General features: G+C 36.4%; 1 protein-coding gene across 11 annotated transcripts in view; it reads right to left on the bottom strand.

The window, feature by feature from the left end:
• Positions 1–26,546, bottom strand: part of NIPBL (NIPBL cohesin loading factor) — a 215,050-nt gene that overhangs the window by 149,258 nt on the left and 39,246 nt on the right. The window contains exon 2 of one of the 11 annotated variants that reach the window (XM_089908773.1): positions 10,492–10,583. The exons of the other annotated variants lie outside the window; for them this stretch is intronic. The gene's annotated coding sequence lies outside the window, so the exon portion shown is untranslated. The remainder of the gene's footprint in view (positions 1–10,491; positions 10,584–26,546) is intronic. 11 annotated transcript variants of the gene reach the window in all.

The raw sequence follows: 26,546 nt of genomic DNA, 5'->3' as shown, positions 1-26,546 counted from the left end.
TAACTTTTCCCATAACAGCCATTCAGTCTGCCTTAAATTAATAAGTGAAATTCCATTAAATTGTACTTTGTATTGTTCTCCAGAAAATATGTGTCACCTTTTTTTGGACCTAACTAAAGCATTTTCCTTTTACCTGATAGTTAAAATAGTCTCAAAATGTCATACTAGGTTAGATCAATAGCTCATCCAAACCCACACAGCTAGCTACTCCTTGAGTTATAAATGGTAGCCAAAAGAACACACTGTGCCTTTATAGTATTGAGCCCTTCATGACGATGCATCCAAAATACGCATTCTGTGTCACTGTGTCAGACACTATGCTAGCCAAGCAAAGTACAATGGTTAACAAGATGGCAACAGTCTCTACCGTTCGAAATTTGAGTCTGGCTATGGGAATGTTATAAAGGGAGTATATCTTCCAGGAGGAGAAAAGGAAAAACAATAATTGAATTAAAATCTGAACCATCTGTGACAACATGGACCTTGAAGGCATTATGGTAAATGAAATCAGTCAGAGAAAGACAAATACTGTATGATCTCACTTATATGGGGAATCTAAACACACACACGCATGCGTACGCGCGCAAACACACAACAAAACTCAGAAAAAGAGATAAGAGTTGTAGTAAACAGACACGGGGGTGGGGGAGTGGCTCGTGAGATTGGATGAAGGTGGTCAAAAGGTTCACATTTACAGTTATAATTAGCAGGGATGTAATGTACAACATGATGACTATAGCTAATACTGTTGTATGATATATAGGAAAGTTGTTAAGAGAATAAATCTAAATCCTAAGAGGTACAAGGAGAAAAAAATTTTTTCCCTTTTTTCTTCCTGTTTTTAAATTGTATCTATATGAGAAGACGGATGTTAGCTTCTCATATAGATACTGCAAACCGAAAATAATATCAATGTGTACAGTTCAAGCCCATTTTTGCTTAAAATACATGTTTATACAAATGATGGGCATGAAAAAAGGTTCTTTAAGAATATATTTTTTAACCATTAGCAATGGTTAGGATGTATTCTGGTATTTTGGGGAATTCCTATTTTTGTAATATTTATATCTGTGTTGCTTGGATTTAAAAAAAAACTATTAGACAATTATTTTATAAATCAGAACAACAATGATATAGAATATGTATTAAAATGAAAAACATTAAATGAGCCTTCTAATAGGTGCTGCTATATGTACACAGATTTCTCTGGTATATTTGTATAATCATCTATGAAACCTATGTTAAGAATCTACTGTATGAAGACCCGGTGCTAGGTGTTAAAGACTAATATAATATGCAGGGTACATTAATAAGCACTTTGGCCAGAGCATAAGGCCAGAAAGATGAATTAGACCCTGCAGAAGTATTTGTTATGAAATGTTGATTTTTTTTTTTTTTGTGGTATGAGGGCCTCTCACTGCTGTGGCCTCTCCCGTTGCGGAGCACAGGCTCCGGATGCGCAGGCTCAGCGGCCATGGCTCACACGCCCAGCCGCTCCGCGGCATGTGGGATCCTCCTGGACTGGGGCACGAACCCGTGTCCCCCGCATCGGCAGGCAGACTCTCAACCACTGCGCCACCAGGGAAGCCCTGATTTTTTTTTAATACCCTTGATATAAATGAACTTAGTAAGACTAAGAGTGATAAGGAAGATGGGGTGGTAGAGAATGAAAAGAGAGGCATAAAGTTGTTGGAAGAATACTGCAATATTGAAATATAATGATGGTCTGATTTTGGATTCATTCAGATTAAAATGCCAAAGTAACATCCAGTTGTAGATGTCTAAAGTAGGAACTTGGAAATTCTGGAATCGACAAAAGAGGTCAGAACTACAGTTATAAATATGGAAGTGATCCATAGAAGACTGATAACAGTTAAATTATAATAACAGATGAGACAGGCAAGGGACCAGGTAACTTTTGTAGTGGAAATTTTTTTAGCACTTCTTACATGCCAGACATTAACACATACATTTCCTTAATTACCAAAGTCAGAGGATTGTGAAGATGATCTCTATCTCAGAGATGCAAAAATAAGGCTAAAAGCCTAAATGTTTTGCCTGTGGCCACACAGCAGAGCTGATATGTGAACTCAGGTGTTTCTAACCAAACCTTACATTCTCAAGCATATCTGAAGGGCATAAAACTGGGAAATATCTACATTGCTATGACAGAAAAGACAAACCAATAAAAGGTAAAGGAAATGTTCCTCAGAGAAGCTAAATGTTTGTTGAAGGTCTCACAGCTTGTAAGTGACCTAGTCAAGACTACAAATGTTTGGATTTCTAGTTCAGTATTCTTTATACTACGTTGTCTTACATGATTATAACATTATTTTGAATAAACCAACATTTTATATGTGTGGACTATTTAGCTAATTAGCACTTTTCTTCCTTAGTAATGTTAATTTCTTTTTTTCCTTCTTTTTTCTTTGGTGAGGAAGGAGGGAGGGAGGGCTTAAAACTAGTACATTTTTATTGTCTCAGTTTGTATTACATTTAATAGAATAAGCTGTCTCAAATTCTTTTGGGAAATAGGTGGCATGTAAATCCTACGTAGCCTAGATAAGTAAATAAATAAATACATGTTGTACTATTTACTATTTTAAATAGGTTAACAGCGACCTCCTAGAGTGGCACCTCTCCAGCAGAATCCTTTCACTTTATCAAGCTACCTCCAGATTCCTTTTTGCTGCCTACTATTTAAGAATGAATTTTTCACATTCTGTTTAAAGACACTTCCAAAAGACCTTCTTCAAATCCTAGCTCAAAAACAGTTCCCAATCAGCTGTCTGTAAAAATTTTCACTTCTTTAAAACATTTCTCCCTTTCTATAGTTCTAAATTATTTCCATTAAATAAGAAAAATGCAAAATAAAACAAAGCTCTAAAGCTCTCTCTAAACACATGCTTTGCTTTTGGAATCCTGAGCTCTCTGCAGCCACCATGCTGGATACCAATAACGCGTATTCAGTAATGTTGTTATATCTTAATATATTTAATATGTAATAGGAAGATATATTTACATTATTGAGTACTATTATGAAGAGAAAGAGGGCTTCCCTGGTGGCGCAGTGGTTGAGAGTCCGCCTGCCGATGCAGGGGACATGAGTTCGTGCCCCGGTCTGGGAAGATCCCACGTGCCACGGAGCGGCTGGACCCGTGAGCCATGGCCGCTGAGCCTGCGCGTCCGGAGCCTGTGCTCCGCAACGGGAGAGGCCACAACAGTGAGAGGCCCGCGTACCGCAAAAAAAAGAGAGAAAGAGAAGTCACTAAGAAGTAAATCTGGTTGAGATTTAGGGTGTCTCAAAAGCACTTTATAGAATATGTGTATGTTCACTGAGAAGTAAAACAATTAGTATAACTTTATATATTTCTCTAATCAGTCTTGTTCCTTGTTCTTAGCAATTTATTTCACATGCATTTTTATTTGAACTGACTTTAAAAGAAGTTCATATTACTTTAAAAGGTCCCCCTTGATTATGACAGTTAAACTGACTTACGGAGGTGCAGAGTAGTTACATGATGTCTAATGATAACAAAATACACAAAACTGCAAGCTTCATCAGGAGAAAAATAGTCCTGAGCCCTGGAATTTGTTTGGTTTTTTTTTTGTTTTTTTTAAACATAGAGGCCATAGAGGAAATATCCAAGTGCTACTACAAGTTATTTGGGTTACTAGTACACCTTCACATCAAAAATTTTATTTCTTATTCTTTTCCACTGCAAAAGAAAGTGCCTATCTCAATATAGTTTAAGACAGATTCTTATATCACAAGATGATTTCCTATACAATGGTATTAGAAATGCAAAAATCAAACAATGGTCATTTTATTTCTTTCTAAATGAGGCTGAGGTCTTAAAGAACTGTAACATTTGGATGTCGGTCTAACCTACAACTTTTGACCATTACACACTTGATGATACACAATTAATTTAATCTAAATTACGAGAGAAAATGCTTTTATGTAAAATTACTGAAGAGTCCACAAGAGGGCACACTTTCAACTACTGTAAAAATTTTTAATTCACTTTTTTTTTCTAGTGCATCAAATATATTGGCCAGATTCTTCTGAATTGATCATTCAACACCACTAGAAAGCAAGAGATCCTGAAGTCTGTAATTCTTTTTGTTTAAACACACACAAGCAAATTTTTTGGATGCATATAAAATATAAGAAAAGCCTGAATACATGAAGACTTCTACATTAATATTAAATGATAAAAGTATGTAATAGTCTTATTAGCCATCTTGGTCCTGTTAGCTATTTGGAATTTGGCTGCCCTAAGAATCTTTTCAAAAAAACTCTGGCTACTTGGAAAATTTTTTTTTTTTATTACTGCAATAAGTTTAGTGAACATCTATCATCTCATACAGATACAAAGAAAAAGAAAAAATTTTCCCTGTGATGAAAACTCTTAGGATCTACTCGCTTAACAACTTTCATATATAACATACAGCAGTGTTAATCATGTTTATTGTGTTGCACGTTACATCTTTAGTACTTATTTATCTTGCAACTGGAAGTTTGTACCTTTTGACCACCTTCATTTAGTTTCCTACCTCCCAACCCCAGCCTCTGATAACCACAAATCTGATCTCTTTCTCTACGAGTTTGTTTGTTTTTGAAGTATAATTGACCCATAACACTATGTTATTAGTTCCTGGTACACAACATAATGATTTGATATTTCTATACATTTCAAATGACCACCACAGGAAATCTAGTTACCATCTGTCACCATACAAAGATCTTACATTATTATTCACTATATTCCCCACACTGTACATTTCATCACTGTGACTCATCTATTTGGTAACTGGAAGTTTGTACCTCTTAATCTTCCTCATCTATTTCACTCATCCCCTCACCTCTCTCCCCTCTGGCAACTACCTGTTTGTTCTCTGTATCTGTATCTCTGTTTTTGTTTTCTTATGTTTGTTCATATGTTTTATTTTTTAGATTCCACATATAAATGAAATCATACGGTATCTGTCTGACTTATTTCACTTAGCATAATACCCTCTAGGTCCATCCATGTTGTCGCAAATGACATCAGCCATAAAAAATGTGTGTGTGTGTGTATATACACACACACACACAACCACATCTTCTTTATCCATTCACTTATCGATGGGCACTTAGGTTGCTTCCATACACTGTAAATAATGTGATGAACATAGGGTGCATGTATCTTTTCAAATTAGTATTTTTGTTTTCTTCAGAAAAATACCCAGAAGTGGAATTGTTGGATTGTATGGTACTTCTATTTTTAATTTTTTGAGGAACCTCTGTACTGTTTTCCACAGTGGCTGCACATTCCCACCAATAGTGCATGACAGTTCCCTTATTTGTTGACTTTTTGATAAGTAGCCATTTTGACAGGTGTGAGGTGATATCTCACTGTGGCTTTGATTTGCATTTCCCTGATGATTAGTGATGTCAAACATCTTTTCACACGCCTGTTGGCCATCTATAAGTCTTCGTTGGGAAAATGCCTATCCAGGTCCTCTGGTTATTTTGATCCTCATTACGTGACATATTCCCTAGGAACAATAAATTCTTTAAGACACTCAGTAGGAGAATAAATGGATATGTTTCAAGTACTTTAGGAAATTCTTCCAATTCAGGAGTTAAAGATCATTACTTAAAGTACCTAAAAGAACAATTGAGAAAGGGTATACACAGAAGATATGCAAAAAAATCATGATCATTCATGCATAATGTGCATTAATGATCCCTCTTCTGCCCTAACCCATTCAAAGATGTCACTTCCAGCAACTTTCTTCTCTCTCCTGTATCAATTTTCCCTCTTATTGGATCACTCCAATCAGCATATGAACATCTATATGTTGATAACTCCTACTACTCCCCCCCCCAAAAAAACACAAAACCCTTGACTCCTATACCCTCCATCAAACAACTACTTAATTTTCTGTTTCCTTTCACAGCAAAATTCCTTCAGTTGTCCATATTCATCTCTAATTCTTCTTTCTCTTGGAACCACACTGTATGTGTTTTTCTTATCATTCCACCAGAAGTCTTGCCACGGTTAGTAATGGCATGCATCTACATGGCTAAGCGTGATGGACAAACCTCATATCTCATCTGATTTCACTTAGCATTCAACAGAGTTGATCAATCTTCTGTTTTCCAGAACAACATATTCTTCTGGTTTTTCCTCATAGGACACAGGCCACTCCTGAATCCTATTTTGGTTCCTTCTCATCTTCCTGTCCTACCTCTGCTGTTGATCTCATCTGATCTCATGATTTTTTTCATTCATTTTTAAAAGTTTTATTTATTTATTTTTGGCTGCGTTGGGTCTCTGTTGCTGCCTGCAGGCTTTCTCTAGTTGCAGTGAGCGGAGCCTACTCTTCATTGTGATGCGCAGGCTCCTCATTGCGGCGGCTTCTCTTGTTGCAAAGCATGGGCTCTAGGCGCGCAGGCTTCAGTAGTTGTGGCAGGTGGGCTCATTAGTTTTGGCGCACGGGCTTGGTTCCTCCACAGCATGTGGGATCTTCCCGGCCCAGGGATCAAACCCATGTCCCCTGCATTGGCAGGTGGATTCTTAACCACTGCACCACGAGGGAAGTCCCTGATCTCATGATTTTAAAATAGCACCTGTATGCTGATGACTCTAAAATTTATGTCTCCTACTTTGACTTCTCCCCCGTACATTACATTCATATATCCAACTACCTACTCAACATCTCTGCTTTAATGTCCAGTAAGTACAGGTCTAGAGTAGAGGTTGGCAATCTTATTGCTGACTTCTGAGAGCATGATTTATATGCTTTAGATAAAAGTTTTATTAGATACTATTTGAAAATATTTTATCATCTTTTGCTTTGCCTTTTCATCCTTTTAATATCTTTTGGAATTCTGATGAAGTCCAACTTATAAATATATGCTTTTATGATGGTGGTGGTGAGATTTGATTACAAAGAGGCATACAGAATCTTTCTGGTGTGATCAAAATGTTCTATATCACGGAGAGATATTGGTTACATGAGTATATCCAAGATTTCTATTTTTCAATATATCTAAATATTACCAAATTCCAAAATACTGCAAAAGTAATAATGATAATAATTTAGCAATGGTTAGAGAATGGGTGATGGTATAGATGAAATTAAAATGATAGCATGTTGATTACTATGGAAGCTGAGTGATAGACACTGGGCATTCATTACACTCTTCTGTTTACCTTGCACATACAAAGTTTTCCATAATAAACAGCTTTTTTTTCATATGTATCTTGCTTTTTCTTTTTTTTTTCTTTAATTTTTACTGGAATATAGTTGATTTAAAATGTTGTGTTAAGTTTCAAAAATTTTTTTTAATTAAGGGAAATTTTTTGTTGGGTACAAAATATCATTGTCTCATATTTAAGTCAGAATTAAGTAAAGCCTTTTCTTTATCAGACCTATTACTGCTAAACCATGTGCCATGAAGTAAATGTCTGTGTCGCCCCCCCCCGCCACCAATTCGTATATTGAACCCTAATCCCCAGCGTGATGGTATTTGGAAGTGGGGCCCATGGGAGGTGATTAGGTCATGAGGGTCAAATTCTCACAAATGGGATTAATGCCATCATGAAAGAGACTTCAGAGAGCTACTCTGTCCCTTCCGCCATATGAGGACACAGCAAGAACACGGCCATCTATGAACCAGGAAGTGGGTTCTCTCACAAGACAATGAATCTGCTGGGAACTTGACCTTGGACTGCCCAGCCTCCAGAATTGTAAGAAATAAATTTCTGTTGTTTATAAGCCACCCAGTCTATGGTATTCTGTTATAACAGCCTAAATGGACTAAGACACCATGTTTCCCTCAGACTCTATTTCTGTAATTGGTATTTTTAAAAAACCAGTAAAAGAATTCAAGAGACCCAAATATAATTATTATATAATATAACTAATGAATGTGGAAAAGATACTGGGGTAACTTTTCAGGGAAGATAACCTTGTAAAAAGTCAATTAAAACCAATAACAAACAACTCCTTATTAAGAAGCTCAATATCAAAATTATTTTAAATAGTTCAATTTATAGGAAAAGAAACAATAAATGGAAAAAGCAATTTATCATCCACATTACCTACAGGAACCTTTTAAATAATTTCCACTAGGTCCCTCCCACTATGTCACTTTATAGGACATAAGTATATAAATTAAGGATGTATATTTTTGAAAAATGAACTAATCATAAAATGCAGATGTTTATAACATCAAATGCCATATCCTTTCTGTATATAAAATTAAAACAATTTTTGGTTATTTAAATTCTCTCATTATCAGTCTGACTAATGTTTCATTAGGAAAAATGGATTTTTAAATTTTAAGTGGAGTTTCTGATTTATATAATGATGAGTTACACAAAAGTAAACTTTCTATGAAAGTTTACTTAAAAAGAAAATGTAACATCAACTATATCCTAAGGTAGAAGGTTAACGGAAATACAGAATAAAATGACTTTGTGTGTTACAGAGGACTTCTATAGTTGTTTAAGAAATCTAGGTAAAACTGGTGGGGAGGAGGAAGGTGTGCAGAAAAGAGGGATGTAAAAAGATAGGTTTGGGGACTTCCCTAGTGGTCCAGTGGGTAAGACTCCATGCTCCCAATGCAGGGGGCCTGGGTTCGATCTCTGGTCGGGGAACTAGATCCTGCATGCATGCCGCAACTAAGAAGTCCGCATACATGCCACAACTCAGCCAAAATAAATAAATAAATAAAAATTTTAAAAAGTTTTTTAAAAAAATAAAAAGATTGGTTTCTCAAATAATATTTTGATACAAGTCACTATTACACATAAACACGAAAGCAAACTAAACTTAAAATGGAAATAAACACTTTCAATTTCAATCAGAATACTGAATTGCCTGGACTTGAGGAAGTAGTTTAGCTTCTCTTTACCAGTACCTGATAATATTAAGTATGCCTATCAGTGGATGATGAAATTTGTAAGTGACTCATTTCCTTTTTCTTGATGACCTGATTTCTTGATTTTTAAAACATTAAGTCTTTATGTATTCACTGTTATGCACTTAGCACCTAACACCTAGAATAGGATCTGACAGATGGTGGGTATTGAGTATAATGTGGTAAAAAAAAACACAAAAAAAACCCCAGACCCGGTTAATACCCTCATAGAGCTTAGAGAGTCCAGTAGAAGTGATATTATGAATAATCACCATGTAACATATAACTACATATTGTAATACATTTCACAACAATAATAATGGGTGACACTTAGCATCTAATATATGCCTGGAATTGTTCTAAGGGATTTACATATTTAATTTCATATTAATTTATATTTAGTTCATTCATATTTACATATTTTAATTCAGTTAATCCATATCCTATCAAACAGGTACTACTATTAATTTCATTTAAGATAATAAGACCTGAGGCATATAAAGGTAAGTGACTTGCCCAGGGTCTGATTCCAGAGTCCCTGATCTTAACATTCTGGAGTCCTTGCTCTTTTCCTAAATGAAAAGAATTGGACACTTTGAGAGAAGAAAAGACTGTAACAAGTTTATATTGGAGGGTGGGCAGTAACCATGACTCATTAAGGAAGTCTCATGAATAAGAGTTAGATAGGCAAAAGGGGAAGAAGAAATGGGGACAGGGTGGGGGGTGGGTGAATAGCAAGTTAAAGTCCCTACAGAAGGCCAGAACCTAGTACAAAGGAAAAGAAGATTATGTGGCTGTACATAATGATGGACTGATACAAGATTAAGGAGAAAAGGTACATACAAATTAGATCATACCTAGCCTGATGGGCCAGGTTGAGGGGCTTTTGATTTCGATTCATGCCACTTTAAAAAAAAAATGTAATCTACTGGCCATTTACATATCTTAGTTACTGAACACAGCAACTGCAGTTGCTTAATTTTTTAATCCATTTCTCCGTTTTCACACAGACTCTACTTAGTCCTTATTAACTTGAATTCAAATCACTGTAGATAGGGAAATCTGTAGATTTGGGATTCAGGTGATGCGTTTTTGGTAGGTATACCAAAGGTTCTTAGTGCATTATATCAGGAAGCACCTGATACCAGTCTGTTTTGCTAATTTGGTGATATTAACTTTGGTCACTTTAATGTGGTGTGGGACATGTTCTCCACTATAAAGTTACCCCTTGCAGTTAGTTAATAAGTAATTTGTGGAGAGAGACTTTGAGAGAGGCTATTAAATATCTGATTCCCATTGAACTTTTACTCCTGAATTTTAACACCATTAATGATTTTATATTTATTTGTTGACATTCTACTGTAATGGAACATCCTTTCCTCCCTGTTCATTCATTCATTCATTCATATCAGTATGGACTGGGAACTTCTTTTTTATTGAATGGGTTACAATCTATTATTATTCATTTATTTTGATGCTCAAATTGTCCCAGATTTGGACAGTGGCAGCTCCTTCAAGCTGACTTCCTTGTCCTTCTGTTATGCCCTATCATTCTTTAAGAGATTCCTTACTTTCCAGTGCAAGAAGATGTTCCAACTTCATCTCGTACTTTCCCTATCCCGGTAGTGGAAACCAGCCTTTTCTTGAGGGAGGCGCTCTGATTCTATTTAGTGGAGAATAATATTTAGATACAGTGCTAGTTGTGCTCTCTGCTACTGGTGTATCGTTTGTAAGTCAAGCACATTAAATGAAAAACAGAGAATCAAGAGAAAACAAATATGTAAAAGCATGGGTCCCAAAATAATATAAACGTGAAAAAGCAATTCATAAATTCCAGAATCATACAATTTTATAGGCAAAAAATATCTCAGCGATAACCAACTCTTGTATTTTACAGGCAAGAAAACCAAGACCTAGTGATGTTAGGTATCCTGAATATGGTCACAGAATAAATTATTAGCCAAAGTCAGCAAATTCTCAATTCAATGCTCATCAAGTTCTGCTCTTACACTGTTTATTCAGCAAATATTTATTGAATGCCTACAATGTGCAATGCACTGTTATGGCTAGGGATACAGCAGTGAACAAAACAGACAACAATCCCTGTATGCCCTCACGGAGCTTAGATCATAATACGGAAAACTGGATCAATTTTCCATATGAAAAGGTGCTTTACTTTATTAGTCTTTAGGAAAATGCAAATTACAACCATAATGAGATTCACTTAAAATTAAAAAGACTAATCAACTGTTGGAATAGCAGCACAGTAAACAACAGGAATGCTCATACAATGCTGGTGGGAGCATATAAAATGGGTACAACCACTTTGGATAAGGGACATTATCTGCTAGGTGATTACCCTAGGTCCTGCAATTTCACTCCTAGGTGTATATGCAACAGAAAACTCAGTGACTTAAAACAATAGTCTCTCAATCTCCTCCTAGAACCAGTGGGCCAGGCTGGACATGTTGGTCTTCAGACATGGCAGAGGCACAAAAAGTGCAAGCCCAATCCTGCAAACGTTTTTACAAGCCTTTGGTCATGTCACACCCACTAATTCCAATGGTCAAAGCATGTCCTGTGACCAAATACAAAGTCAAGGGGCAGGGAAATATTCTCTGCTTCTTTAAGAGTGGGAGGAACTACACAGTCTCTTGGGAAAGGGCTTGGATGCAGGGAGGGGTGAAGAACTGGGGCTATTAATACAATGCATCACACCCACCCAACCCAAGACTTTTCAGAAATGGAAGCTGATATTTTAACAAGCCCCCACCCCCCACCCCCAGTGATCCTGATGCATGCTAAAATCTGAAAACCAATGGACACCACAGATTGCTGGGCCTCATGCCCAGAGTTTCTAATTCAGTAAGCCTTGAGCAATACCCAAGGATTTAGCATTTCTAATAATTTTCCAGGATGATGCAAATGCTACTGATCCAGGGACCACACTGGTAACTACTGGGCTAGGAGACAGGGAAAACCTTTTGAGGAAGATGTCACCTGTAATGAATTTTGAAAGCTTGGTAGGAATTGATGAAGAGTGGGAAGGGTGTTCTGGGCAGAGGGAAAAGCAAGTGCAAAGGTAGATAGGTGTGAAACTGCATGACAAGTATGTGGACTGAGGAAAGGTTAAACAGAAGTCAGATCATTAAAAAGCCTTATGTGCTAGATTAAAGAGTCCAAATATGACTGGACTGATACAGGCAGTCGTAGAAGATTTTTGTATTAAGAAAATGATAGGAACAGATTCTGATATTAGAACATGCTCTACAGCAGCACTGTGGAAGAGGAAAAGGTGCCAGACTTGTAGGAAGGTGCCAGAAGGTAGGCAGAACAATAAGGTAGGAAATAAAGTAATGAAGCAATGAGACCTGAACCAAGACACAGCAAGGTAACAGCAAGGAAGGGATAGATATACAGAGATAAAAGAGAGAAATCTGGTGACAACTTGGATGTGGAGAGTAAGTGAGAGGGAATCTAGGACAACTTACAGCTTCTAGCTTGGGCAACTGAAGGTGTAATATGCACATACCCATTCATTCATAAACATAAGACACCACATCCTGTGTTGTTTCACAAGGATTTGAGGCAGTTTACCAGAAGAATACATAGGATGAAAAATAAATAGGTGAAGGATTCAAGGCAAAGGATACACTGGGATAAAGAAAATAAATAGAGAAAGAAAATAAGTAAAAATAGCACAGAGTAAAGCACAGTATATTGCTCTCCAAAACTCTGAGAGTTGGCCTTCATATGTGGCTTAAGCCTCCTAGTTAGCAAGGCAAAGAAGAAAACACACAGTGCCTGTTAAAAGTGAATCAGTTGCTCAGGAGAAGTACCAGCTTTTCTAAGATACTGTAATCTGAGAGAAATTTCACCAGTGAGTCCTCATAAAGAAGATTCTGGATGATATAATGGAGAAAGTCTTTGAAAGCATCCCTAAAAAAACCAAAAATCTGTTTTGAGTTAATTTTTTTAATGTCTTAAAAAAAATCACATCCTAAATGCACAATTCAGTAAAAGCAAATCTACAAGGGGCCAAAGTAATGCAATCTATCCAAGTACACGGATCTCTAATGGTATGGTTTAATCTAAGAGTAAAATTTTAAATATTCAGAGGAATGGACAGAATATCGCCATTAAGCAGTCCTCCATTAATACATTTTCTCAGAACTGGGCTTTTGAAAAATTGAGATGGTCCAGAGTACATGGTGGAATACAAACATGCAGTATTACTAAGGGCAGCAATATATGTTTTACCAAACAATCAATCAAGGCAAGGAAAATGAAGAGAAGATAACATTATGAAGTTTAAGAAGTTTACCCAAAACATGTCCCACTTCTACATAGAAACCTCAGGCAGGTTAGAATCTTCTTCTTCAAAAAGAAACTCTGATGCTGCTCTAATACATGGATGAATGAGCAGATCATGGTGCCAAATTTCTACTAACTGTAAATTATGCAAAATGTTATTGCAATTTTCAGAATCTGAAAGCCAGAAAGTTAATAAAACATCTTACTCTAGGCAATATTGCCTATAGTATTTAACACATCACAAATTCTCCATTATAGAAAAGTCCCCCCTGCCCCATACACTTACTAGACTGCTTAATTGTAGGCAGTATATGGCCTATATTCTGCAGCATAGAAGGAGAGAAAAAAATTTGTATCTACCACTTGCTAGTATGAGCTGGGCACTTTGCCAGTTGCTTTTCTTCTCCTTTTATTTTTCATTTGATCTTCATAATAACCCAATGAATATGTCTCATTATCTTCATTTTAAAGATGAGAACAAACTTAAATGACTAGCCCAAAATATAATAATTAGTTAAAATGTGGAATCAGTATTCAAAATCAATTTGTCATCATTTCGATAGAAAAGTTATAAAATGGCTCTTAAACACAAAAAAAGATGTTCAGCCTTACTCTTAATATATGAGAAATGTGAATTAAAACTACACTGAGAAAGCAAGTTTTTGAATTCTAGCCAACCTGATAAATGAGAAACGTTAAGACACTATTGTGGAGGCTGTGGAGAAACAGGCACTCTCATACATTGCTGGTAAGAATGCAAAATGTAGTTGAATTTAGCATATCTAACAGAAGTACATAGGCATTTACAAAAACTTTTGCCTCAGTAATCTCACTTCTAGAAATTGACCCTCCACAAATATGTACAACATATATGCACAATGTTATTCACTACAGCACTGTTTGCAGTATAAATATTTGGAAACATTCTAAGGTCCAAGCATGGGAAACTGACTGAATAAACCATAGTACATCCGCATCATGGAATATTATATAGCAGTTAAAAAGAATGAGCAGTAACTATGAACCAAGACAGAGTAATTCCCAGGATAAACTAAGTGGAAAAAGCAAGGTACCAAATAAGTATATACAGAGTACAATCTTTCTCTAATGAAGAAGAAGAAATGAAACTATATATAGGTATTGTTTAATCATAAAAAGAAATCAGGAAAGATAAACTTGAAAGTAATGAAATCATTATCCATAGGGAAGGTGGAAATGGGATTGTAGCAAGACTTCTGAGTATACCTTCCTAATACAGTGTTGACTTTTGAACCATGTAAATGTTACATTCAAAAATCAATATTAAATCAAACTGAATAAAAAAGCAAACCCTAAAATCAAACACAAGCAGCATAACTATACTATCAAATAATAACATCATCACACACACAAAAATTTAATCCAAGTAATTCTCACCACAGTGCTCTTACTGTAAACCATTACTGGGTGTGGTGGGTTGAATTGCGGCCTCCTCCAAAATATGTCCACCTGGAACCAATGAATGTGACCTTATTTGGGAAAAGTGTCTTTCAAATGTAAGAATGTAAGACTCTCAAGATAAGACCATCTTGAATTTAGGGTGGGCCCTAAATCAGGGCCGATAAGGACACGTTCATCAGAACGTTCTGATGAACGTGTCCTTATGAAAGACAGAATTGGGAGACACACTGACACACAGTAAAGAAGGCCACCTGAAGATGAAGGCAGAGATTGGAGTTACGCAGTCACAAACCAAGCAATGGCTGGAGCCACCAGAAGCTGGAAGAGAGGCAAGGAAGAATTCTTCCCCAGAGCCTTTGGAGGGAGAATGAGACTGCTACCACCCTGATTTTAGACTTCTGGCCTCTAGAACTGTCAGAGAATAAATTCCTGTTGTTTCAAGCCACCAAATTTGTGGTAATTTATTATAGCAGCCCTGGTAAACTAATGCACTGGGATGTATTCTAAGGACAGAAAAGATTGAAGAGAAATCCTGAAACTTGCCTAGTGTGTTTTATTTTGGCAGTGGTGTTAATAAAGCAATTCAAATACAATATGGTCTTGGAAGTCAAGTGAAGAACATCTTCCACTGTGTCACTTACTACTGAAGTCTGAGAAATGACCACTGGACTTGGCAGCATGGAAATTACTGGTAACACTGAGAAGACCAATTTAGAAAGTAAAGGAATGTAACAGCAACAACTTGTTTAGGATAGGCTTAAGAAAAAAATGGGAGGAGAGGAATAAGAGTGAATTACAGACAAACTTCTATAAAGGGGAGCTGAGATTTTGAGCAGTAGCAGGAGGGTCAAGAGAAGAGGAAGTTTTTGTTTAAAATGAGAGATATAACATTATGTTTGTATGCTCATGAAAATGAATGATCAAGAGGGAAAAAAATGACACAGGAAAGAGGGGAGAATACAGGAGTGTGGTATCTTTGAGTACGCGAGGGAGTGAGACCCCAGTGGAAGGGTTGGATTTAGGAACCTGGACAGCTCATCTATAGTGACAGAAGAGAAAATAGAGTATACATGTATTCTATAGCATATATAGTATAGAGAGTGGCAAGTAGATAAATAAATGTGATGCCAGGTACTTATAAAAACTCTCTTATGATTGCTTCAATATTCTCACTGTTACAGAAAGTAAGTTCATCGGCTAAAATTAAAGTGAGGGAGAAAATGCTGAAGGTTTTAAGGACGGGGAGAAATTATGAAATAGTCACCTAGGAAAGTGAAAGGATCAAATAAGTGTGGTACAAATGCTGAGAGCATTAAGAGTATACTGTTGTTGTTTTTATTTTAGAGTAAGACCAGTCATCATGGTTCTACTATTTTTCTCCAGTTCTATTCAGCTGTTAAGAGTGAAATTTAACCATAGTTGTAGTTTTGCCAAGACAGAGAAGGCCAAAGGAACTGAAAATGTATGCAAGGGAGCGAGTATGGCTGACTTTTTTATTTATTTATTTTTAATTTATTTTTTAATTTTTTTTTCACATCTCCATTGGAGTACAACTGCTCCACAATGGTGTGCTAGCCCCCACTCTACAACAAAGTGGATCAGCTATACACACACATATACACACACACACATCTCCTCCCTCCTGCATCTCCCCCACCAGCCTCCCATCCCACCCCTCCAGGTGGTCACAAAGCAAGAAGCCAATCTCCCTGCGCTACGCGGCTGCCCTCCACTCTACAGCTGGTAGTGTACACATGTCCATGCCACCCCCTCACCTCGTCCCAGCTTACCTTTCCCCCTGCCCGTGTCCTCAAGTCCATTCTCTACATCTGCATCTTTATTCCTGTCCTTCCCCTAGGTGCTTCAGAACGATTTTCTCTTTTTTTTTAGATTCCATATATACGCATTAGCATACAGTATTTGTTTTTCTTTCTGACTTACTTCACTCTGTGTGACAGACTCTAGGTCCATCCACCTCACTACAAATAACTCAATTTCATTTCATTCTGTGGCTGAGTAATATTCCATTGTATATATGTGCCACATCTTCTTTATCCATTCATCTGTCGGTGTACAGGTTGCTTCCATGTCCTGGCTACTGTAAACAGAGCTGCAATGAACACTGTGGTACATGACTCTTTTTGAGTTATGTTTTTCTCAGGGTATATGCCCAGTAGTGGGATTGCTGGGTCGTATAGTAGTTCTATTTTTAGTTTTTTAAGGAACCTCCATACTGTTCTCCATAGTGGCTGAATCGATTTACATTCCCACCAACAGTGCAAGAGGGTTCCTATGACTGACCTTTGAATTTAAGGTAGAAGATGAGAAATAGGGGTATCAGGGTAAAGAAAAACAGTACTAAAACATTCAGTACAGTTGACCCTTGAACAACACTGGTTTGAACTGTGGGGGCACACTCACAGAGTGGATTTTTTTTTTTTCAAAAGTGAATATAGTACTACACGATCTGCAGTTGGTTGAATCCACAGATGCAAATCTGTGGACTCAGAGGGCCTACTATGGGACTTGAGTATCCATGGTGGGTCCTGGAACTAATCTACCCTGTGGATACCAAGGGATGACTTTGCTTGCGAATAAGTCTTTCCATCCTGCAATAATTTAATCCTTTGATTTCTGTAACCCTATCTTCTCTCTTGTACCTTATTAACTCTTCACTGATTCCACTTTCTCCAATGGTTTACTACCTTTCATCATTTCTCAAGTCTAGCTACTCGACTTTATGTATACTTCCTCCAAAATTCATTTACTTTCATGGGATTTTCAAAGACCTGTATGGCTTCATTATATGAGAATTCATTCATGATTCTTCACTGGCACTTCAAACTCTTACAGTACCAATGTGTCAATATGTCTGACATTCAACAATCATCTCCCTCAAAGTGTCAGAACCTCAAATAACACTTCTAAAATGAAAATCAATTCCTGTATCTTATGATTTCTACCACTGTTCCCATTCATAGTAATCCAAACTCTTGGGTTATAAGCATCAAGACAAAACAGAAAACAAACAAACAAAAAAATCCACCCAAACTCTAACCTGCATTTTTAAAAAATCTCATTCTCAGGCACCTGGATTATTCTGATTACCAACGAGCTAGTCTTTTTTTTAAACTTCCGTACTTTTCTACTTTCGGCTGTCCTTCATATAGGTATGCAATGAATTGCCTTTAAACAATTGTTTTTATTATTTATTTCCATAATTAACTATAATAAAAACATCTACAAACTTAATTCCAAAGCCTTTATCCTCACATGTAATCTTTTCCATAATTTAGTTTTTTCTTCAAGTATATCTTCCTTTATTCCAATATAAACTGTCCATTCTTGCCAGACTGGTCTTTTCACTATTTCCAAAACATGCTTATCCTCAAATCTTGCACCAATACATTTCCTTATACTGTTCTTTTTCCTTTCTATATCCAACCATTTCTACCCATTCTTCAAGCTCCTCTTCCTTGAAATCTTCCTCCACTACTGTACTTCATTATCTTTTCCTTTAATTAACTCCTGTGTTACATGCATACAACTCAGGATCTGGCCATGTATAGCTATACTCTCTCTAATCATTTCATTGGCTCCTTAAGGGCAAAATCTTGTCTCATTAATTTTTTTCCATTTTCCCATAATACCTAACAAAATGATGGTCACATGGTTAGTAGGTTAAATAGAAATGAAAACAGTGGGAAACTGCTAGAAGATGAATTAGGCAAATAACTCAAGGCCTTACAGAATCAAACACAAGGTAAAAAGAATTTGAAATATGGATGCTAAGCAAGTTCATATATAAGGTGATGACAGCAGGGAGTCATAACTGAACATAATCAGATGACCTTAACACAATGATCTTCACGTTAAGTTTATATTAGCAGCCTCATATCTGTTTTTATTGGAAAGGGAAACACATTTTAAGAGAAACCTATCAGTTAAACTCTAAAATTCTCCTCCCCCCTTTCAATAACCTTATTAAGGAGAATAGAAAAGTTAGAGTTGAACTTTTACACAAACTGATAATTTAAAATCCTTGGGAAAATCTAGAATAAAGCCCCAAACAGCTCCATAAGAAGCCAGTAATATTACTAACTTCTTACTTATCAAACATAAATGCTGTACAGCTGATGAGGGAACAGGAGAGGTAAAAAATCAGATCCACTTGATATCTTACCTGTGCTGAATTAAATGGACTCTGGTAATTTTCGCTATTGACTTCTGAAACCACAACTAAAATCTGCTCAGTCTTAGATTTAATTACTACATTAAAAAATTAAATCCTTAAAAATAATTAAATTCTTTATCAAAAATTACCATTAAGTTGATATTAAAAACAAACTTCTACTTTCGGCATGTGATGGCTCCTAAATTTACAAGCCTGTTTTTTCTTCTTGAAATTAAGAGATGAAGTTCTCTAAAACCAAAGCCCAGAAATGTCTCTACTGCTATCTGATCAGATATCAGCCAAAAAATGGGTAAGGTGTAAATAACCACTATGCAAATGTTTCAAATTAAATATTATAATTTCCACAGATCTTTTGACTAAATAGAATCAGAAAATTTTCAAGGTAGAAGAAAAATTAAGAATTACTAGTCCAACTTGCTTACTTTACATAAGAAACAGGAATGCTGCATATTTACAAAACTTTTGGGGAGCAACAGTGTGGAGAAATGTCATTACTACAGCTGTTGTAACAGGGAAACTGGTAATTTATTTTAACTGTGAAACTCACATAATAACAGAACTCAATATAGCTTCTGATACCACCTTTAACTAGATATAAATTCTATTAAATACTGACACATGGGATTTCCCTGGTGGTCAGTGGTTAAGACTTTGTGCTCCCAATGCAGGGGGCCCAGGTTTGATCCCTGGTCAGGGAACTAGATCCCGTATGCCGCAACTAAGACCCCACATGCCACAACTAAGACCCAGCGCAGCCAAAAAAAAAAAAAAAAATACTGACATGCATAGTTAACTACCATGGAAAACATACTAGAACAATATCATAGCTTAGAAATATAAAATAAACAAAATAGGGAGAAGACCTGAATAAACAATTTTCCAAAGAAGACATACAGATGACCAACAGGCATGTGAAAAGATGCTCAAAATCACTAATCATCAGAGAAATGTGAATCAAAACCACAATGAGATATCACCTCACACCTGTTAGAATGGCTATCGGCAAAAAGACCATAAGTAGGGGACTTCCCTGGTGGCACAATGGTTAAGAATCCACCTGCCAATGCAGGGGACACGGGTTTGAGCCCCGGTCTAGGAAGATCCCACATGCCGTGGAGCAACTAAGCCCATGCACCACAACTACTGAGCCTGTGCTCTAGAGCCCACGTGCCACAACTACTGAAGCCTGCGTGCCTAGAGCCTGTGCTCTGCAACAAGAAAAGCCACCACAATGAGAAGCCCATGCACCGCAAAGAAGAGTAGCCCCCGCTCGCCACAACTAGAGGAAGCCCGCGCACAGCAACGAAGATGCAATGCAGCCAAAAAAAAAAAAAAAAAAAGGACCATAAGTAACAAACACTGGCAAGGATGTGGAGAAAAGAGAATTCTTGTTTATAGTTGGTGGAAATGCAAATTGGTGGAGCTACTGTGGAAAACAGTATGGAGCGTCCTCAAAAAACTAAAACTAGAACTACCATATGATGAAGCAATTCCACTTCTGGGTATATATCCAAAGCAAACAAACATTAATTCGAAAAGATATAGGCACCCCAATGTACACAGCAGCATTATTTACAACAGCCAAGATATGGAAGCAACCTAAGTGTCCATCAAAAGATGAATGGATATTTTGCCATTTGCAACAACATGCATGGACTTGGAGGGTATTATGCTTAGTGAAATAAGTCAGACAGAGGAAGACAAATACTATAATGATATCACTTATATGTGGAATCTAAAACATAAACTTGTGAATATAACAAAAAAGAAGCAGATTCACAGATATAGAGAACAAACTAGTGGTTACCAGTAGGGAGAGGGAAAGGGGGGAGAGTCAAGATAGAGGTGGGGATTAAGAAGTACAAAGTACTACGTATAAAATAAATAAGCTATAAGGATATATTGTACAGCACAGGGAATATAGCCAATATTTTATAATAACTATAAATGGAGTATAACCTTTAAAAATTGTGAATCACTATGTTGTGCACCTGAAACTTAAACTATGCCTCAATTAAAACAAACAAAAACACAAAACAAATAAAAAACACAATAAAACAAAAAAAGAAATATAAACAGAATCATCATTGTATTAAAAATGTATGATTATTCAGAAAATACTTTACGACTACCATTCTAGACAAATCTAGTTTTAACTTTCCTTTTCCACTGCTCTATTGGGATAAAAATTCAACTATAAAGGTAGACTGTGATAAGTTGAGATGCATATTGTAATCCCTACAGCAACCTCTAAAAAAACAACTCGTAAAAGTGGCAAAAAAAAAAAAGGAAGAATTTAAACGGTACCCTAGAATAATATTTAACACAAAAGGGGAAGGCAGTAAGATAAGAATGGCAGGCATAAGTCCAATCATATCAATAATTACATTAAATGGGAATAGACTGAACATGTCATTCAAAAGGCAAGACATTAAAATAATGGATAAACTACCCAGACCAACTGACATTACTTCCACAAAAGACACATTTTAGATTCAAAGATACAAACTGGTTGGAAGTAAAAGAATGGAAAATTTATTCCATATAAACAGTAACAATAAGAAAGCTCAAGTGGCTATTATTAATAGCAAATGAGATAGACTTTGAGATAAACAGTACTAAAGACAAAGAGGGAGTATTTCATAATGATAAAAGAGTTAATAAATACATCAGGAAGATATCACATTTACAAATGTATTCACTCATACCTAACAACAGAGCTGCCAACACGTGAGGCAAAAAGTGACAGAATGAAATTGAATGAACAAACAGAACTAGAGAGAAAATCAGCGAGGATGCCAAAGACTTGAGTAACACTATCAACCAGTTTAACCTAATTTACATTCATAAAACACTCCACCCAAAGACTGTTCAGAATACACATTCTTTTTTTTTTTTTAGAATACACATTCTTTTTAAGCACACATAGAACATTCTCCAAAACTGACCACATGCTGGGCCACAAACAAATCTAAACAAATTTAGAATCATAAAAAGGATGTTTCCTGATAATAACAGAATAAAATTAAAAATCTGTAACAGAAATAAATCTGGGAAAACTCCTGGGTCAAAGAAGATAGCAGAAGGGAAATTAAATATTTTGAACTGAATAAAAATGAAAATACAATACATCAAACTTTATAGAATACAACTAAAGCAGTATTTATTGGAATATTTATAGATTCAAATGCCTATATCAGAAAAGAACAGTCTCAAATCAGTAATGTAAGTTTCTATATCTTAAGAAACCAGAAAAAAGCAAATTAAATCCAAAGCATGAAGAAATAGTAGTACTTCCCTGGTGGCGCAGTGGTTAAGAATCTGACTGCCAATGCAGGGGACATGGGTTATTAAAGCCCTGGTCCAGGAAGATCCCACGTGCTGTGGAGCAACAAAGCCCGTGGGCCACAACTACTGAGCCTGTGCTCTAGAGCCTGCGAGCCACAACTACTGAGCCTATGTGCCACAACTACTGAAGCCTGCATGCCTAGAGCCTGTGCTCCGCAAGAGAAGCCACCGCAATGAGAAGCCCATGCACCACAATTAAGAGTAAACCCCGCTCACCCCAACTAGAGAAAGCCTGCTCACAGCAACAAAGACCCAACGCAGCCATAAATAAATAAATTTATTTTTTAAAAAAATAGTAAAGATTACAGTAAAAATGAATGAAACAAAACCCAGAAAAACAAAAGAGAAACATCAATGAATTCAAAAGTTGGTTCTTTAAAAAAAAAAAAAAATCAAGAAAATCGACAAACCCTCAGAATGATATAAAATAAAATAAGAGAACAGCAGATACAAATGACCAAAATCAGAAATGGAAAAGAAACCACTACCGACCCTATAGAAATGAAAAGGATCACAATGGAATATGATAAACAACTTTAAACCAACAAATCATAGCACTTACATTAAAAAGTCGAAAATCCTAGAAAGACACAACTACCAGAACTGACTACAAGAAATAGAAAATCTGAATAGATCTATAACAGTCAAGGACACTGAACTATACATTAAAAATCTTCGCACGAAGAAAAGCCTAGGAACAGATGGTTTAACTAATGAAGGTTTTGAGATATTTAAGAAATAACTCGTTCTATGAGGTCATTATTACCTTATACCAAAGCCAGACATAAACACAAGAAAACTATAGATCAATATCCCTCATAAGATACAAAAATCCTTCTTAAAAAATTAGCAAATTGAATTCAACAACATATTAAAATGGATTATATATTATCACCCAGTGAGATTTATCCTAAGAGTGCAAGGTACGTTTAATGATCTGAAAATCTATTAATGTAAAACATCATATTCATAGAATAAAGAACAAAAACCAAATGATCATTTTAATAAGATGCAGAAAAAGCATATGACAAATTCCAATATCAATTCATTATAAAAAATGCTCAAAAAACTAGAAATAGAAGAGAAATTCTTCAATTTATTAAAGGATACCTATGAAAAGTCCACAGCTAACATCATACTTAATGATGAAGGCTTTCCCCCGAATAACAGAAGGATGTCTGTTCTTACAACTTCTACTGAATGTTGTACTGTAGGTTATAGCCAGCGCAGTGTTGTCAAAAAATAAGAAACTTTAAAAATTAAATTTACAAAATTAAAAGAGAGTAAACTGTTATTACCAGATGACATTATCCTGCATATGGAAAATCCTAAGAAACCATTAAAAAACTACTAGAACCAATAAACAAGCTTAGCAAGGTCACAAGATATAAGATCACAGTACAAAAATCATCTGCATTTCTATATTCTAGCAAATATGTGAGAATGAAATTAAGAAAACAATTCCATTCAAAATAGCACCACAAAGAATATTTAGGAAAAAATCCTTTAAAAGAAGTATCAGGGTTGGAGAAGGGAAGAGTGGGAGTTAGGTAAGGGCAATAAAAGGGATCCTTGTGATGACAGAAATGTTCTGTACCTTGACTGTTTTAATCTCAACATCTTGACTGTGATACTTACTGTACTATAGTTTTGCAAGTTGTTACCACTGGGGGAAACTGTAAAGGGTACAAGGGGTCTCCCTGTAGTATTTCTTAAAACTGCACGTGACTCTACAATTATCACAAAATTAAAAGTTCAATTTTTAAAATGTGAAAAAAAAGGAAGTATAAGATTTATACAATGTTACAAAATACTGCTCAAAGAAAAAGATCTAAATAAACAGAAACATTTCATGCTTATGGACCAACAGACTCAATATTGTTAATATGGCAATTTTCCTCAAATTGATCTATAGATTCAACACAACCCTTTTCAAAATCCCATCTGGCCTTTTTAAAAAATAGAAGGGGCTTCCCTGGTGGCACAGTGGTTGAGAGTCCGCCTGCCGATGCAGGGGATACGGGTTCATGCCCCGGTCCGGGAGGATCCCACGTGCCACGTGCCAGGATCCCATGGGCCTGTGAGCCATGGCCGCTGAGCCTGCACGTCCGGAGCCTGTGCTCCACAACGGGAGAGGCCACAACAGTGAGAGGCCCGCGTACCGCAAAAAAAAAAAAAAAAAAGACTGGTTAAAAAGATAATGATACATAATTTTTTTAAAACATTGTACATATTAGTCATATACTAACAACTTCTGGGAATTCAAATACAGACACTGATTTGGTGGCATTAACTAGCTCTAACCTGCACTTGACTAAAACTTCTAGTGAGGAATAAGGAAAGCAATCATGTTATTTAAGAAAGTTCACTGTCACGTGCATGTAAAGACTATTTCACTTACCCTATGATGGCAGTTACATTCAATACAATTACCTTACTTTGAATAGAATCACTGACACTTAAGAGAAGGAAGGCATCTTTATAAATAACTTAGTCCAATCCCTTTGTTTTACATATGAGCAAAGAGATAAAATGACACATTCAAGAGCACACTTTTGAAAGTTAATTGTAAAGCTTCCCAATCTTTTCCGGTCTTCCTAACTTTCCTGCTCTTTCTGTGCACTGACTATGGATTTACTGAAAGAAGAAAATGGTAGAAGATTATAAAAAATAATCACAGGGAAATATCTAGGCAACAGCTAAGCAAATGATTAATTTTTCACCCTATGAACAAATCTCTTGTAACCCCAATTGTTGGTTCCTTTTGTATTCTACAAACAAGGAAGGAAATTTTAGAGAGCCTTCTACATATTTATTATCTCATTTAGTACTCAAAACATCCTCATGAAGAGAATTACCTTTTTTTTGGTGGTACGCGGGCCTCTCACCGCTGTGGCCTCTCCCGCTGCGGAGCACAGGCTCCGGACGCGCAGGCCCAGTGGCCATGGCCCACGGGCCCAGCCGCTCCGTGGCACGCGGGATCCTCCCGGTGCATGTGGCATCTTCCCGGACCCGGGCACGAATCCGCGTCCCCTGCATCGGCAGGTGGACTCTCAACCACTGCGCCACCAGGGAAGCCCCTTGTTATTATTCTTGACTTCTATCTTTCTCACCCCACTTTTGGATCATGAGCCTCTACCTTCAAAATATATCTGGAATTCAACCATTTCCAAGCCGCCTTCCTCCCTCATAGGCTTCTAATTGGTCTTTTCTAACCCAGCCACTCCTTGTCAAGTTGACACAGCAGCCAGATATTCTGTTAAAATATAGGTCAGATCATGTCACTCCTCTCTGATCAAAATCCTTCAATAACTTCCTTTCTCAGTCAGGATAAAAACCAGAATCTTTAAAATGATATACAAGTTTTGAATAGGAATTATAATATTTCTTAACCAGAAATGTGCTTTAATACTCTTTTCTTCACTCAGTAAAATACTAGCCTGCATCTTATTTTAGGAAACATTATTTATAATATTTAAGTGTTATATAAATTGGTGAAAAAGATATAATGTTGGCTCAGAAGCTAAGAAATGGAGCAGGGGATTCTTTGTCTTTCTTCACATCCCATACAGCTAACTTCTTGAACTCAAGACATGTGAGATAAAAGTATATGGCTTTATACTGTTAATTATAAAACAAATATTACAGGGAGAATACACACATTTATAGGGAAAAGGATTTATAGTTCTAATGTTAAAAAGCCATCTCCTTTCAAATCAAACCAATAAATATTTTTCTTGAGTTCCAGGAAAAGATCAACTTCAGTTACAGCTGCTCTAACAATAATTGTTTAAATCTGTTCATGGTAGAAAATAAATGAAATCATTTGCCCTCTCTACCACCAATTCATTTTTCACTTGAATTTGCACAATCTCAGGTAACTGGTGTGATTCACTGTAGCAGATTAAAAATGGCCATAGATTCTTTGCTAGACCTCATATTGAGGTGAAGTCTAATATCCCTCCCTTTAAATCTGGCCTGACCTTAGTGACTTTCATGACGAATAAAATATGGCAAAAAATGACCTGGGACTCCCAAGGCTAAGTTATAAGAAACCTTACAGCTTCCACACAAGCATTTTATTATACTCCCTGGGAGCTCTGATCCACTATGTCAAATGTCAGACTACCATGAATCAGTCATGCTGGTGATTCTATGTCTGTGATCCTGTACTCTGGTTGATGTCCCAGCTGAGCTTAGCTTTCTGGCCATCTCCACTAAAGTAGTACTCATTGGGTGAGCCCATCTTGGACCATACAAACCAGTCAGTTGAACATCTCCCAAGTAATCTCCATCAACACCACATGAACAATGCTGAGCCCTACCTGA

Source organism: Delphinapterus leucas, chromosome 3, assembly GCF_059928025.1.
Source record: "Delphinapterus leucas isolate spDelLeu-1000000601 "Yukka" chromosome 3, BTC_Dleu_Yukka2, whole genome shotgun sequence".
In the NCBI taxonomy this organism is placed as follows: domain Eukaryota; kingdom Metazoa; phylum Chordata; class Mammalia; order Artiodactyla; family Monodontidae; genus Delphinapterus; species Delphinapterus leucas.
The sequence above is the reverse complement of the archived record's forward strand: the minus strand, read 5'-3'. Positions and strand labels throughout refer to the sequence as shown.